This window comes from Schistocerca nitens, chromosome 6 (assembly GCF_023898315.1).
Source record: "Schistocerca nitens isolate TAMUIC-IGC-003100 chromosome 6, iqSchNite1.1, whole genome shotgun sequence".
In the NCBI taxonomy this organism is placed as follows: Eukaryota; Metazoa; Arthropoda; class Insecta; order Orthoptera; family Acrididae; genus Schistocerca; species Schistocerca nitens.
The window spans coordinates 232,141,667-232,157,987 of NC_064619.1; positions in this window are offsets into that span (position 1 = coordinate 232,141,667).

Below are 16,321 nucleotides of genomic sequence, written 5' to 3' on the forward strand. Positions count from 1 at the left end.
GACTCTTTTTTACATCACCATTGTCCTGCAAAAGTGTAATCTTCAAGTATGGTTTGTGAAGTACATCTAGAAAACTTTTGAATATAGCAGAATAAAACCTAGGCCTCTTTGCATCCGAGCTTGGAATCATCACCACCTGGATTTTCGACATTTGAGCCATGATTTTACAGCGACACCAGCGTGGGAAACACGAAAAGATGAGTGCCTAGTTTATTCATTATTACATGAAATTACTTTATTAACTGTGCTCTAATGACACCTGCCACATAATAACTTTTTTGTTGCCCGAAACTGCAGTATTTAGCAGCGTGAGCAACACCACAATCATTATTAATTTTAAACCTTTGTTGTGGTAGCGTTGTTAGACGTTCCACTTGGGACGCCAAGAATTTACTCGCTAGCCGATACTGTAAAGCACGACGATTGAATATAACAGGTATTTTTGGGTATATACCAAATCGTATTTCAGAAGATTGGCGGTCAAGTACACAAATAATTAAGTAAAGTGCCATTAAACAGAAGTGTCAAAGTGCAGATTGGAATGCTTTACTTACTGCGTTACTCTAAGCCTCTTGAGTAAACACAGTGGTATTAACTTAAGCCCTGTGTAATAACGTTAATGTCTACCGAGCCAAGTTCACTGGGTCCGTAATTATCTCTTTGTCAATGGCTAGTTTCTGTACAAACCTTACACTGTCAAACAAATTAGCATAGCAGAGAAGCTACACTGCGTTGTCTTAGCTAGAATCACAGCACTGCTTATCCATATTCATGGAACGGACGGTATATTCTGAAATCAGTTGAAACTGTTGACGTTCACTATCTCGAAAATAAGATGGAAGACCAATGTCTAACCCCTCGTCGACGGCGAGGTCATCGTCATTAGAGACGGAAGTTATCAAATCGCGGTGGCCTACATATGTCATTTCCTTTCGCACAGGTACTCCCTACATGTGTAGCTAGTCTCCTATAAATTCTCCATCTGTCACACCACTGTTATTCTTGTTCAGTTGATATCTGCTGCCATTTGGTACATTCTGTCTTGGCAGTATATAGTTTTAGATGAAACTATGATTTTTAGATAATCGTTTTGGTAGTTCTGTTCCTTAAATGGATCATTTGGTGGCACCACTAATTGAACGTTCTTGAAAGAAGTATTTCTGTGCCTCTTGCACGGTAATTATGTTTCTATTCATGGTTATACGATCTACAACTACTCGAATACACACACACACACATACACATAGACGGCATAACAATAGCAATGTAGAGATTCTCTAATTCGCCACATAAAACGCAGAGAGAGAGAGAGAGAGAGAGAGAGTGAGAGAGAGAGAGAGAGAGCTACGAAGTGACACACGCAAACATATGTTGCAGGCAGATTACTGAACTTACAAGGACCACTTCGTTGTCGTACACAATGCTAAGGAAAAGAAACAAAAAATGTTTTGCCTTGTTCATGCTCTTCTATACTGGAAGAAGGATACTATGTATGATTTATGCACTTATGGGAAAAAAAAACCGGAACCAAAAACCAATTAATGTAGAGTAGTGAAATTAAATGAATGTATTTGTCTAGGTAACATATTTTAGTGATTAACTTTGCAAGATCACAAATTAATGTGAGCGCGAGATAAGACACTGTAAATGTGAAATGATGGTAAATTAATAACGGCTGTAACCACCAGAATGTTGAATATAAACATGGAAAGGTGTGTGGATTGTGTCGTATAGGTGCCGTATGTCAGTTTGTGGAACTGCGTTCCATGCCTGTTGCACTTGGTTAGATAAAACAGGGACGGGTTAGTGCTGGTTTCGGATGGCGCATAAGTTTTCGTCCAATGATATTCCATATGTACTCGACTGAAGACAGACCAAGGAAATATGTCGACACTCTGTAGAGAAAGTTAGGTTACAAAAGCGGTAGGTGGGCAAGCGTTATCCAATAGGAAAACACCGTCTAGAATGCTGTTCATGAATGGCAGTACAGTAGATGGAATGACCAGACATGTACAAATTTGCACTCAGAGTACATGGAATAGCCACGAGAGTGCACATGTTGTCATACGAAATCGCACCCCAGAGCATAACTCTAGGTGTAGGTCCAGTGTGTCTAACATTCCGATAGGTTGGTTGCAGGTATTCAATTGCCCACCATCTAACCAACACATGGCCCTCACTTGAATACAGTTTCATCAGAAAACACAGCGGATCTCCACTCAACCCACCAATGTACTCTAGCCTGACATCTGTGAAGTCGCAAATGGCGGTGGTTTGGGGTCAGTGGAATGCATGCTACAGGGCATCTGGCTCGGAGCTGTCCTTGGAATAAGCGATCTGTAACAGGTCCTCACGTCAGATTGCTGATGCAGAGGCAGTACGATGCGTCAGAATATCTTCCTTCTCGGTAAAGCCAAATCTAAAGGTCATAAATTCAACTAAATACCTAGGACATACAATTACGAAGAACTTTAATCGGAAGAAACACGTAGAATATTGTGGGGACGGCTAACGGAAGACTGTATTTTATTGGCAGGACACTTAGAAAATGTAACAGACCTACTAAGGAGACTGCCTGCACTACGCTTGTCCGCCGTCTTTTAGAATAGGGCTGCACGGTATGCCTTATCGCATACGATTGACGGAGTACATCGAGAAATTTCAAAGAAGTTCAGCATGTTTTGCATTATAGTGAAATAGGTGAGAGAGTGTCACTGAAATGATACACCATTTGTGGTGGACATAATAAAAAAAAAGGCGTTTTTCGTCGCAGCAGAATCTTCTCACGAAATTTCAATCACCAATTCTCCTCCGAGTGTGAAAATATTTTGTTGACGCCGACCTATTAAAATAAAGGAAATTAGAGCTCGCAAGGAAAGATATAAGTGTTCGTTTCTTCCGCGCGCTGTTAGAGATGGAATAATGGAGAATTATTGTGAAGGTGGCTCGATGAACCCTCTGGCAAGCATATAATATGATTTGCAGAGTATCCATGTAGAAGAGATGTAGATGTAGAGGTAATTTCGAGCGATAGCGCCCCAGTGACCATTCGGCGTCTTTCGGCACACTTTGCTGTTATTAAAGAAATATAATTTCGCAAGCCGCTATAGCGCTGTCCATATCCTGAGCAGTTCTCTCATTTGTGTGTTTCTAACATGTAACTCTTGTTGTAGGTTTGATTTGTTGCATACTGTACGTTTGGATTCATTAGCTTTGACTTCGCGAGATGCACAGTGCACAGATGTAAGTGCTCCATTCTCCATTCAGTTCTCCAGGTAAATTGTGATACTCCCACAGCGTTAGTGTCATTCTTGCCCACTCTAATTGAAAATTCAGATAACTTTGCTATCTGCCAATTTGTTGTTAAATTCATGTAACATACTTAAAATTCAATATCCTTTGACATGTCCCATAGGTTGTTCCTGTTAGACACCCCATTAAAAGTAAACATAACCTGTTGTATACACGACTGGTTAACTCCACGTCGTCGGCGTTGTCTTCGAGCACGGTTGCCAGTCATAACGATTATTTATTTATTACTTTGTGAAAGCAACGTTCATTTCACTCACTCGTCTGCTATCAGTAAGATTGAGATTTATTGTTATTCTGTGACATCAACAATCATTGCACCTGCTCGTGTTGCATTATTACGATTTGGTTTCTTTAACTAGGGACAGTTGAGTCCACTTCTAGAAGTATAAGCTGGTAGTGGGCTTCCAGTAATTCACAAATTAATCAACATAATACAAACTTTCTACAAAAAAAAAAAAAAAAAAAAACAGTTTCGACAGTACGTTGTTTCTGATAACTGTTTTTGATACAGGAAGAATACTCTGTATAATTCATCGACTAGCTCCGTAATGTTTACAGGATGTAAGGGAAGTAGTAACTGTACCTTTATGGTCTCCAATAGTCGCTCAAAAATATTAATCCATAGGTTTTTATTTGTAGTATGGACGCGGCAGTATGTGTTCGATAGTTCAGCCTAACAGCTGTTGCCATAGGATACTTAACTTCCCCACAAAAGGCAATCATCTTTTCATTTATCATATCGCAAGATTCTGTTCCATTGTGTACGTTTTACTCGTTGTGCGTTAGAGCCTGCTCAGACCAAGTGTTTACGCTGATTAAATTGTTCCCTGTTCCGTACAATACCAGCTTCCCGTTTAATTTCTTTGTCTAAGTCCATGACTTTTTAGTAATTTATTTTCTCTCCCTTTTCTGCTGCCAAATTCTAGTCCCCCTTCACAGTTCTTGTCACTCTTAACAATATAATATCTTTCATCTTCCTTTTCTCAAAATGTTCAGTGAAGAATTCTTTACCATCTGTACAATTCTGACCCAAAGGTTTGAAACACAGTGCAAATGAAAGAAGCTGTGGTTTAACCAGTAACTGAGGTGGAGGATCTGCTGTGAATGTGAGATGAAGCTCATTGGCTGTTACTACAGCACTTATTCCACTGCTTGAGCTATGAAGATGACAAGGGTTGTACTGTATAACACTAACTTCTGCTTATTATTATTTTAAAGAACTGTTTTTTTATTAATTAAAGTTTCGGTTTTGTTTAGTTGAGACTGTGAATGAGCTGAAATACCAGACTGGCAAAATATGTTGTTGAAGACAATATTCTGCAGTGCACAGGGGAGTAGTACTATGTAGACATACATGGTGGCTGACTAAACTGTAATGCACGCAACATTAATCCCCGCCAGAGGCGAATCATGTTTGTGTTGGAGTGGTAGTGCCATCAGCATGTGCGTGTCGCTGAGAACCTCGTGAAATCGGCCAGATCAAAGAATATTCCGCTGCTGGGGAAAAACTCTGCTGCCTCTGGAGAAAAAAATCGTATCGGCCCACGGCTTCAGTCCTGACGTCACTGCCGCCGCATTGTCAACTTTGCTGTCGAAGTGCACCCGCTTGGCATTGGTGACAGAATTCAATGGCTAGGCAAAGACCGAATCCATCCAATTGTTTATAAAGCTCTCAGCAGGTACGATTTAGAAACTTGCAGGCCTTGTGCCACGGCTGGAAGAACGGCAACACGCGTGAGTCATGTTTAACTTGCGGACAGTGTTTACAGATACTGAAAGAATTTATAGCAGCAAAGTGGATTGGCACTCACATAACTTTTTTGAAGTTCAAAGCAGGAACACTTAAATCCGTTATAAGCTCACAGAACATAACGTAATCAACGAAAAACAATAACGTGAATGTTTCACATCGCATAAAAGAACGGAACAATGCGAGGAGAACTCGCGCACTGAGAGTTCTGTACAAACTTAGTTACGTTTATAGATATTCATAATTTCGCGTGGGTCAATGGCCTGGTGCAGATCTCGTCATTGGCTGCCACTTTGGCGACTTCCGTGTCTCTAACCTACCACAGTTATCCAACTGGGGAAAGGAGACCTGCAGTTTAAGGTGCAATCAGAACGGTGTGTTGTTTCCGTCTCCTCACATCGTTGAAAGGTGAATGCTAGCTTAAAACGAAGAATGAAAATTCCGCAGTCGGATCGAAATTCAATCCTGCGACCTCTTCGTTTCCAGGATTTACCGATAAACCACTTTTTTATTAAAATATTTATTTACATTTTAGAATATAGATACAGCTATTGCTTCATAAAACTTTTACAGATATAAGAAAACCATACATCCACATGAGTCTTGTGTAAACAGGAGCGCAAAAGATTTACGACAAGATCTGAGATCAGACATTGCAGCACCACTCTACATATCTGTTTGATCGCTAAGCTAACTAACATGTTTTAAGAAAAGCGATTGATGGCGTATCTCAATACCTGAAATGTTCATTCCATTATTTGTAAGTACAAGTAAACAATGTGGCATGTTTAGGTTGTACACCGTTACAAACACAAATAAAACACGTTTACTAATCATAAACAATAGAACAAATTGTACTGCCACTCAGTCACAAACGACCTCCCCAGATGCAGTGTGACATTCTGGGAACATCAAACTTCCTGGCAGATTAAAACTGTGTGCCGGACCGAGACTCGAACTCGGGACTTTTGCCTTTCGCGGGCAAGTGCTCTACCAACTGAGCTACCCAAGCACGACTCACGCCCCGTCCACACAGCTTTACTTCTGCCAGTACCTCGTCTCCTACCTTCCCAAGCAGTTGGTAGAACACTGGCCCGCGAAAGGCAAAGGTCCCGAGTTCGAGTCTCGGTCCGGCACACAGTTTTAATCTGCCAGGAAGTTTCATATCAGTGCACACTCCGCTGTAGAGTGAAAATTTCATTCTAGTATTCAGGGAACAGTTCATTACATGACACCAAAATCCACTATTGAACCTGTCGCGTTTAAAAGACAAAGTGTACCTGCAAGTCAGACTCACTTGCGCTCCACTCCTCTCAGCATATAACTCGAAGTCATTGAAACATCACGCATATCACTTTTCTTTTCTTTAAATGCAAAAAACTTTCTTTTTTACAGTTTAGGATAGATACAGCTGTCACTGCATACATTGTTTAGGGAGATAAGAAAACAATACAATGACAAGTCAAGTGCTTACGTTTAGACCAGCTATAGAATCAGTACCACAAAAATATGCCATAGGTCTCTGATCAAACATTTTAGTGTTTTGTGTAGTCTCGTTTGGCCATTATAAAAATAAATGTAATATTTTACAAGGAAAGTTATTAATGGTGTATCTTAGTCCTTTAAAGTTGTTGCCGATATGTTTAAGTACATTTAAACAGTAGGGCATCGTTATGTTGTATACTGCTACAAACGAAATAGGACAGGAGAACATTTAGTTCATTGTAGAATGAACACATAAATGCAGGCCAGTGGAATGGTAAAAACCTGTTATAGTATAATACAGACTGTTAAGGATTTAAAAAAAGTGTCTGACTTTGCAGTCAGAGACAACAGAAAAAAGCCTACTTGCCCTCAATCACAAAACGGCTCCCCAGTTTCAGTAGAATATTTTTGAAACAATTCATTACCACGCTTACATTCACTATTGAAGTAGTCACATTACATAGGAAAATGTGTATGAATTCCACATATTCACTTTAGTTCCATTTCTCTCAGTGCATAACAGAAACCATTTCAATGTCATGCATATCATTCTGCGTCAGAATATCATTACTTTCTATTGCACAGTGGAAGTTAGGCTTCATCCCACGGGTGCGGTGTATCCCGTCTTGGATACGGTATTCTGCATCTCGTGATATTCCTAGGCATGCTGCAAGACATTAACGAGATGTCGTTTTCCTTCTTTTCCCTTTTATGTGTCTTCATATTAAGGAATGGAGTTTGAATTTCTCTTCCCCGCTTCTTCGCTGCTTGCCTTTCCTATTTTTCGGACACGCTACAGTAGTTGGTTTGTTCTTTCGCAATGAATATGTTGAGGATCGTAAGCAATGAATATGTTGAGGACCGTAAGGGGGTAGAAGAAGCTTGGATAGCGCGTCCTTTTTCGACAGATTTTTCCTGCCTGCTGCCCTCATCGGTCACAGATTCCTCATACATTTGTCCTCTGCCTAATCAAATAACCTTGTTTCATTGTTTTCGAAATGTTTATTAGAGACGCTAACGCTTGCTGTCATATCCACATCCTACTCAATTTCCAGAGGCGCGTTCCTCATCTTGGGTGTCTTAAGTGGCGCTGATACCACCCTTCTCGGTTGAGTTATTTGTGTTACCAGTTTTATTGCTCTCCACCTGGTTCTCTTGCTGGTCGGAGATGGATTCTGTAAGTCATTCACATTTCGACCACGGCCAGGCTCTGATGTATTCATATTGGGGTAATTTTGCACTGACAGAACAGCTGCATATATCATTACTTCTGGTGAACGTTTCTCAAAATGCAGCTGTACAGGACGTCTACTGTCACAATTTCCCGTCATGTATTCGGAGGAACTGCACACAGAGCATGTGCCTTATGTCCGCATACAGTCACGTATAACGGTATGTAGTTTTGTAATAAGCTATTCTATTGGCATTGAGATGGCCATGACAAAGGCATTCTGACCACTCTTCTTCTATGATACCGTAAGCTGTCTCCTATGTTGTACGCATTTCTCTGCCAATTTCGCCTGCCTTTGTGGTCTAGCGGTTCTAGGTGATTCAGTCTGGAACCCCGCGCCCGCTACGGTCGCAGGTTCGAATCCTGCCTTGGACATGGATGTGTGTGATGTCCTTAGGTTAGTTAGGTTTAAGTAGTTCTAAGTTCTAGGAGACTGATGACCCCAGATGTTAAGTCCCATAGTCCTCAGAGCCATTTGAACTATTTTTTTGCTTACACATTTTGCGTACACACTGTTCACAATATTTTCAACATCAAACCTAACACTACTACATCAAGCAACGTTACTTCATTAATAATACATATGCGAATAGCGAAAGGGGAGGCCTTTCGGTGTTCCATTCAAACCTGAATTTCAAGGTTCTCTCCTCGAAGAAGATATGATACAATTCTGTTGATACTTCCCTACAGCAACACTCCACAATACCTAGCGCTCCGCTGCACATAGCCTTAGCGGATTTGCACACTCCACGGCAGCCAACACGGACTGGCCACTAGGAAAGATCTGTAAATATATGGTTTATATATAGGTTTTGGTGACTGATTTCGCGCATTTCAAAGAATATGACGTAAATAGCCGTATCTTTTGACTGCATTGATTTAGAACCTTACGTAATGTACACTGACAAAGGACCATAGACGTTATTAATTGGCATTAATTTCATCTTGATACGTTTACTCTTTCATGAGAATAAGGGTGTTTGAAGGCTGCCGTAACTTTTGATTTCATTGACTTAGGAGCTTATATTTTTACACCGTCAAAGTATTGTAGAACTTAGCATTCCACTTAAATTTCGACTTAATACCTCTACCCGTTTCCGAACAAAATGGGTCTTAACAGCCGGACACACACACACACACACACACACAGACAGACACGGACACGGACACGGACAACAAAGTGATCCTATAAGAGTCCCGTTTTTGCGAATGAAATACAGAACATTAAAAAAAAAAGAAGAAATATTGGTAAATTCGCTTCGCAATTTTCAGCCTCCCTTTAGGATGGTAATTCGAATTCACTATGTACCATGCCCAGTTTCTAACAGATTTTATGCTACATTAGAATCTTTAACACAGAAGATAGGTTAAAGAAAGGCAAACAACCTCTGAGTTACTATATTTTCTCAATGAACTTAAATTCCTTTCCAAAATCTCTCCTCTGTTTCTTTTACTGCTTGCTCTATGTACAAATTTAATAACTGCCCTGTCTCACTTTCATTTCTGCTTCTGAATCGCTCTCATGTCCTTCGACTATTATAACTACCATGATTCCTGCACACTTTGTAAATAAAAATTCCCAGTTTTGTACCGCTCGTAGATTTAAAGAAAGATTTTAAACAATATTGACTAGAATACACTCTTTGAACTTCTGATGGTAGCAGTGGTAAAATACAGCGAGCGAAACATTATTTATAACCTGTACTGAAATCATACGGCAGTTATAAGAGTCGCATGACATTAAAGGTTGAAAAGGAAATGAGACAGACCAGTAGCACATCCCCGATGTTATTAAATGAGCAAGTAGTAAAGAAATTGAGGAGAGATTTGGGGAGGGAAATAAAGTTCGTGGAGAAGAAATGAAAACGTTGATGTTTCCAATTGACATTGTAATTCTGTCAGAGATGGAAAAGAACTTGCAAGGGCAGTTGTGTAGAACGGATAGCGTATTGAAAAGAGGTTATAAGATGAACAACATAAAACTAAAGTAGTGGTAATGGAACGTAATCGACTCAAAGCTGGTGATACTGACGAGAATTAGACTGGAAAATAAGACACTAAAAGTAGTAGATGTGTTTTGCTATTTGCACAGCAAAGTGACTGATGATGACTGAAGTAGAGAGATTATCAAATGTAGACTGGCTATGGGACGAGCAAAATTTCTGAAAAAGACGAATTTTTTAAGGTCTATCGTAAATTTAAGTATAGAAAGCTTTTTCTGAAGTTATCTGTATGGATGGTAGGCTTGTTAACTAATGAATGACAAGCAGTTCGTATTAGAAGAGAATAGGACCTTTCGAAATGTGGTGCTACGGAAGAATGCTTGAGTTCAGATGAGTATATCAAGTAACGAAAGTTCAGGTACCGAATGAAAAACGCGTAAAAATAAATTTATGTAAATTTATGAAGAAGGGATCGCTTCATAGGTCGTATCCTGAGGTATGTAAGAGTCATCAAGTTGGTATTGGAGGCAGGAGGTTGGGGTGGGACGGGGGATGGCGCTGTAGAGGGTCGCCGAGGGTTGAATACAGTAACCAAGCTCAAATGAATGCGGTCTGCAGTATTCGTAGCTGTAAAAGTTTCCACAGAATAGAATGGCGGAAAGATCCGCACCCAAAGACTGAAAAGTTGCAGGGTCACACCAATATTCAAGAAATGTAGTAGGAGTAACCCATTAAATTACAGGGTGGTATCATTAACGTCGATATGCAATTGGATTTTTCCACATATATTGTGTTCGAACACTATGAATTACATCAAAGACACAGTCAGTTAGGAAACATCGTTCTTGCGAAACACAGCTATCTCTTTACTCACACGATGTGTTGAGTGCTATCGACAAGGGATTTAAAATTGATTCCGTATTTCTGGATTTCCGGAAGGCTTTTGACACTGCACCACACAAGCGGTTTGTAGTGAAAGTGCTTGCCTATGGAATATCGTCTGTTAAATGACTGGATTCCTGATTTCCTGTCAGAGAGATCACAGTTCGTAGTAACTGACGGGAAGTCATCGAGTAGAACAGAAGTGACTTCTGGCGTTCCACAAGGTAGTCTTATACGCCCTTGCTGTTCCTTATCTACATAAACGATTTGGGAGACAATATCAGCAGCCATCTTCGGTTGTTTGCAGATGACGCTGTCGTTTATCGACTAGTAAAGTTATCAGAAGATCAAAACAAATTGCAAAACGACTTAGGAAAGATATATGTATGGTGGAAAATTGGCAATTGACCCTATATAACGAAAAGTGTGAGGCCACCCACATGAGTGCTAATAGGAGTCCGTTAAGCTTCCGTTACCCGATAAACCAGTCAAATCTGAAGACCGTAAATTCAACTAAATACCTAGGAATTTCAATTACGAACAACTTAAATTGGAAGGAACACACAGAAAATATTGTGGGGAAGGCTAACCGAAGACTGTGTTTTATTGGCAGGACACTTAGGAGATGTAATAGATGTACTAAGGAGACTGCCTACAGTACGCTTGTTGTCTTCTTTTAGAACACTGTTGCGCGGTGTGGCATCCTTACCATATACGATTGATGGAGTACATCGAAAAAGTTCAGAGAAAGGCGGCACGCTTTGTATTTTCGCTAAGTAGGGGAGTTAGTGCCACTGAAATGATACAGGTTTTGGGGTGGAAATCATTAAAACAAAGGCGTTTCCCGTTGCGGAGTAATCTCACGAAATTGCAGTCACCAGGTTTCTCCCCCGAATGCGAAAATATTTTGTTGACGCCGATCTACATAGGTAGAAACGATCACCATGATAAAAGAAGGGAAATCAGAGCTCGTACGGAAAGATATGGGTGTTCGTTCTTTCCGTTTATAGCGAGATTGGAATAACAGAGACTGTCATGGACTTAAATGTGATTGGCAGAGTATCCATGTAGATGTAGATGTAAATGAACGACCAGAATCTTGTTATCCGTGAACTACGTGTTAGGTCAAGAATTTTAGAACTTCAGCATTACAAAATATGAGTTGCGTGCAGCGACTATATTAAGAACCTTGTTTTCTTTTCGTATTAGAAGATTCGCTAGAGTCGCGTCTGTGGTAAAGGCTTAAAAAGTGTTTCATGGGAAATTATGAATCATTTCTGTTCAAATTGCAGTCACGAATAATATGTATGAATATAAAGCTGCTCGTATTACCTAGTAAAAGACGCTCTTAAAAGTCATATAATAAAACAATAGTAATGTATGTTGGCATCGAATAAGGTTGAAGTGGAATGGAAGGAAACATGCAAAGGAAACACAGAGCAAATGATTACAGATTTGTGTGATAGCCTTCGCCGTGGCAAATATTCTGGACTATATCAAGTGATACACTCTAGAATACGGACGTATTTAACGTTTTTGAAATATGTTTTCAGAGAGTAATCTGAGAACGTCATCTGCTTCTAGAACAGCGCCCAAGTAGGGGCTGTCAAATAGGTAACGAAGAGATGTATAATTACTGTGCGTATGAATAACATGTTAATGGTAAGGCATGAAATGGTAATAGCTTGCTCTGATGGAGTGCAGGAGTAGCTGTAAATCTGTGGAATCTGTCATATAGAAGTACTGCTAAGTGCAGTTAGTTAATGCTTCTCTGTGATTCAGTACCATTGTGGGTGGCTTTCCGCATATAGTGCGCCACAGTGGTTTTTTCAACACCAAACACGCGTAAACAGTCTGCCCGCATAAAATTTCCACGAATCCATGCGTAAAAGCAACGCCAAGAATTCGGCAGAACAACTGCAAATCTCATAGAGTGAGTGACCTATGTCGTCATTGCACAAATATGTTTCGTTAGTGCAGTATCCTCCATTAGACAGAAAAACACGGGCATACATAGAAGAGTGCCGAGCTGCATAGTACACAAATGTAATAATTATCAACAGCCGTTATTTTGATATTGTTTTATTAGACTACCAGTTTCAAATTTCCAATCAGGTCCTCTTCAGGCCGATACAATAAAGTTAGAAAACAGCACATAAACACGTAATAAGGTGTCACACATAGTATTAGATTAATGAAACAAATGATACATGTTACTCTATGTAAGAATGTTACTGTTAAGCAAAGGAAACCACTAATGAAATAAAATAATAAATTTACAATAGAAGATATACTCTGAACGCACAACGTGATATGTATAGATAAAGCCAGAACGGCAATCACCTAACACAAATAACTATAAAACAGCAGTGCCAATATAATTTAAATCTTAGTCCGGTATGTTCATCGTCTATAAATATGTGAGGTAATAAGAGACAATGATCTATTTTTTATTCATAGAATAAACAAGAAGGATAACGCCAGATACCTAACGTTAACGATAAACGATAAACATGTTGGAAACAACGTAACAGATTAGTAGCTGAAACTTCCTGGCAGATTCAAACTGTGTGCCGGACCGAGACTCGAACTCGGGACCTTTGCCTTTCGCGGGCAAGTGCTCTACCAACTGAGCTACCCAACCACGACTCACGCCTCGTCCTCACAGTTTTACTTCTACCAGTATCTCGTCTCCTACCTTGCCCGCGAAAGGCAAATGTCCCGAGTTCGAGTCTCTGTCCGGCACATAGATTTAATCTGCCAGGAAGTTTCATATCAGCGCACACTCCGCTGTAGAGTGAAAATTTCATTCTGGAAATTAGTAACTGTTTTCGAAAAAATTCTATGGTGACTAACAACCAACACAGGTCGTAAAGCAAAGTTGTCGGTACTAAAGAACATGAATAATTCAATGAAATAGGCATAATACTATAAACCATCAGAATAGAATGAGAGCAAGGAAGTGTAAAAATATTAATCAACTACAAGTAAGGGGAAGCATGCCCCGTGTTATGTGTGTGGACGTCTTGTTATCTGTAGGTGAATCCACATATAAGAAGTAGCTCATGAACTGAATGCGACACACTAGCCTAAAAGTAAAATGGCCATCCTGAAACAGCGCCACTTAAGATGTCCACAGTGATGCGTTCACGGGCAAACGTCGGCAAAAAGGTCAATCCACAGATGACACCTATAGGAAACAGTAGACTTTTAACTGTATCTAAACAAAGTATACCACACATCTGTATCGGCAGTAAGGCTAAAAAACCAATGCCATAGGCTCCCAAGTTATCAAGTGCAAAAACGATGTGGGGGGAAAAGAAATGAAAGCTCTTACGTGGAGCAGGATCAGCATATTGAACATATAGAGGAGTGTTGCCATAATAAACATTCTTGAAAGATGACAAAAGTAAAAATGACTTTGCTGTTATCATAACGATTAATAGGCAATTATGTGAAACTGTAATGATAAAAAATCCTGGGGGAGAGAAATGTACTAAAGTAAAATGAAGACAGTAACCTTCTAAGAAGTTTTCGCAACATGGCAGTAAAGATTTCCCAACACTTTTACATCTACATCTACGTCTACATCTAAATGTAAACTCCGAAACCTACTGTATGGGCCTGGCGGAGGGTACCCCATACCCCTTCCAGTCATTTTAGTCTTTGTTCCACTCGCAAACAGAGCTAGAGAAACACATCCGTCTATATGTCTCTGTATGTACGTCGGCGGCAGTAGAATCGTTCTGCAGTCAGCCTCAAATACCGACCCCCAAAATTTTTTCAGTACTGCTCCTCGAAAGAAAGTAGCCTTCCATCAAGTGATTTCCAACCGAGTTCCCAAACCATGTCCATAATACTTGAGTGATGTTCGAACCTATCAGTAACAAATCTAGCAGCCCGCCTTTGAATTACTTCGATGTCTTCCTTTAGTCCGACCTGGTGCGGACCCCAAACACTCGAAGACTATTGTCCTATATGCAGTCTCATTTTCACATGAACCACACCTTCCTAAACTTCTACCAACAACGCGAAGTGAACCATTTGCCTTCCTATCTTTACAAGCTCATTCCATTTCATATTACTTTGCAACGTTACGCCAAGGCGTTTAATAAATGTGACTGTGTAAAGCAGCACTCTACTAACGCTGTACTCGAACATTATGGCTTTGCTTTTCGTACACATCTGCATAAATTTAGATTTTTCTACATTTAGGAGTATCTGCCATAAATAGCTGTTTTCTTCAAGATTGCTGTTATCCTTTGGTTTTAATTTGTAGAGTTGTTCTTTAGCACAACCCCAAAGGAAAAAGTCGCATAGCATTAAATTAGGACTGCGAGCATGCCATTCTGTCGGTCCCCTGCCGTCAGTCCGTCTGCCAGCAAAATGGACATCAAGCCATTCTCTCAGTGAACTGAGTGGTGGGGCGTAGATCCATCTGGGATGAACAGCAATTCCCTTCCATTTTCCCAGTCTTCAATCGCAGGCCGATACGTTCGAGGCATCTCGACGGATCGTGCACCATTCACTGCGTCGCTAGCAAAGTGGGCTCGCATTCAGAAGGACGACAGTGCTAACCCGCATCCGGCCATCATAATTTAGGTTTTCCGTGATTACCTTAACTCTCCTCAGGCAAATACCGGAACGGTTCCTTTGAGAAAGGGCACGGCCGACTTCCTCCCGCATCTTTCCATAATCTGATGGGACCAATCACCTCGCTGTTTCGTCCCCTTTCCGAAATCAACCCTGGTATCACTAGCTGGTGTGGGCCAGTGAATCTGGTTGACATTGTCCCGCATCAGACTGTTACCGCTGGTCTCGATTGTATTTTTTGAGTCGTTTCATTTCGACACAAATTTGACAAATAACGACAATTGTGACGGTTCACAAAACCTCCAACGTGAAATACTGCTCCATCAGACCACAGGGTATTGTAGTACAGATCGGGACAACGAAGCATAATCTCACAAAAATCCATTCTGCTGTCGCAGTCCTCATCGAATAGCTGTTGCGTGTAATGTAGCTTCCGACGTGGAAAAAATAACTCACTTTCTAAAATGATCATTACCGTGTGATGTGACAATCCCGTTTCCCTAACATCTTGTCATGTCGATCTTGAAGGGCTCTGTTCAAAGATGCGCTGAACAACATTCACGCTATCTTCCAGTTTGGATGTTGAAGATCTTCCAGATCGACTTGCATCTTTCACACTACCAGTTCGATAGATATTCAGCGATCACAGGCCCTGCTGGTCGTCTATACAGCGCTGCCTTGGTCGTCCAGTGAGGAGTTTGGTGTTTGGTTCCGCCGCTAGTGCCATCTTCGCCTGTCTTCCATCTGGCATACGGGCTGCATGGCCCACCCATTGTGTTCTTTTTCTCTTTATCTTTTTTAGGATAGTTTGTTGTCGCATCAGAAGGTAGATACTGGTCCCCATATCTTCCTCATTACTCTTCTGTCAAATATTAACAGTTTTTCCCTTTCTCGCTTAGTCATTCTCCATGCTTCTGAACCGTACATTAATGCTGGATATATCACTGTGCTGTAGATTTTCATGTTAGTGTTCACTGAGATCGATTTAGAGCCAAGCGTCTCTCTGAGGGAATGCATGCATTTCGTTCACATTGCTATCCTTTCCTTGATGTCCATTTTTATGTTGTTGTCCATGGTAAACCAATATCCTCTCTTGAACTTCTTGCCATCTATCTCAAGAAGTTC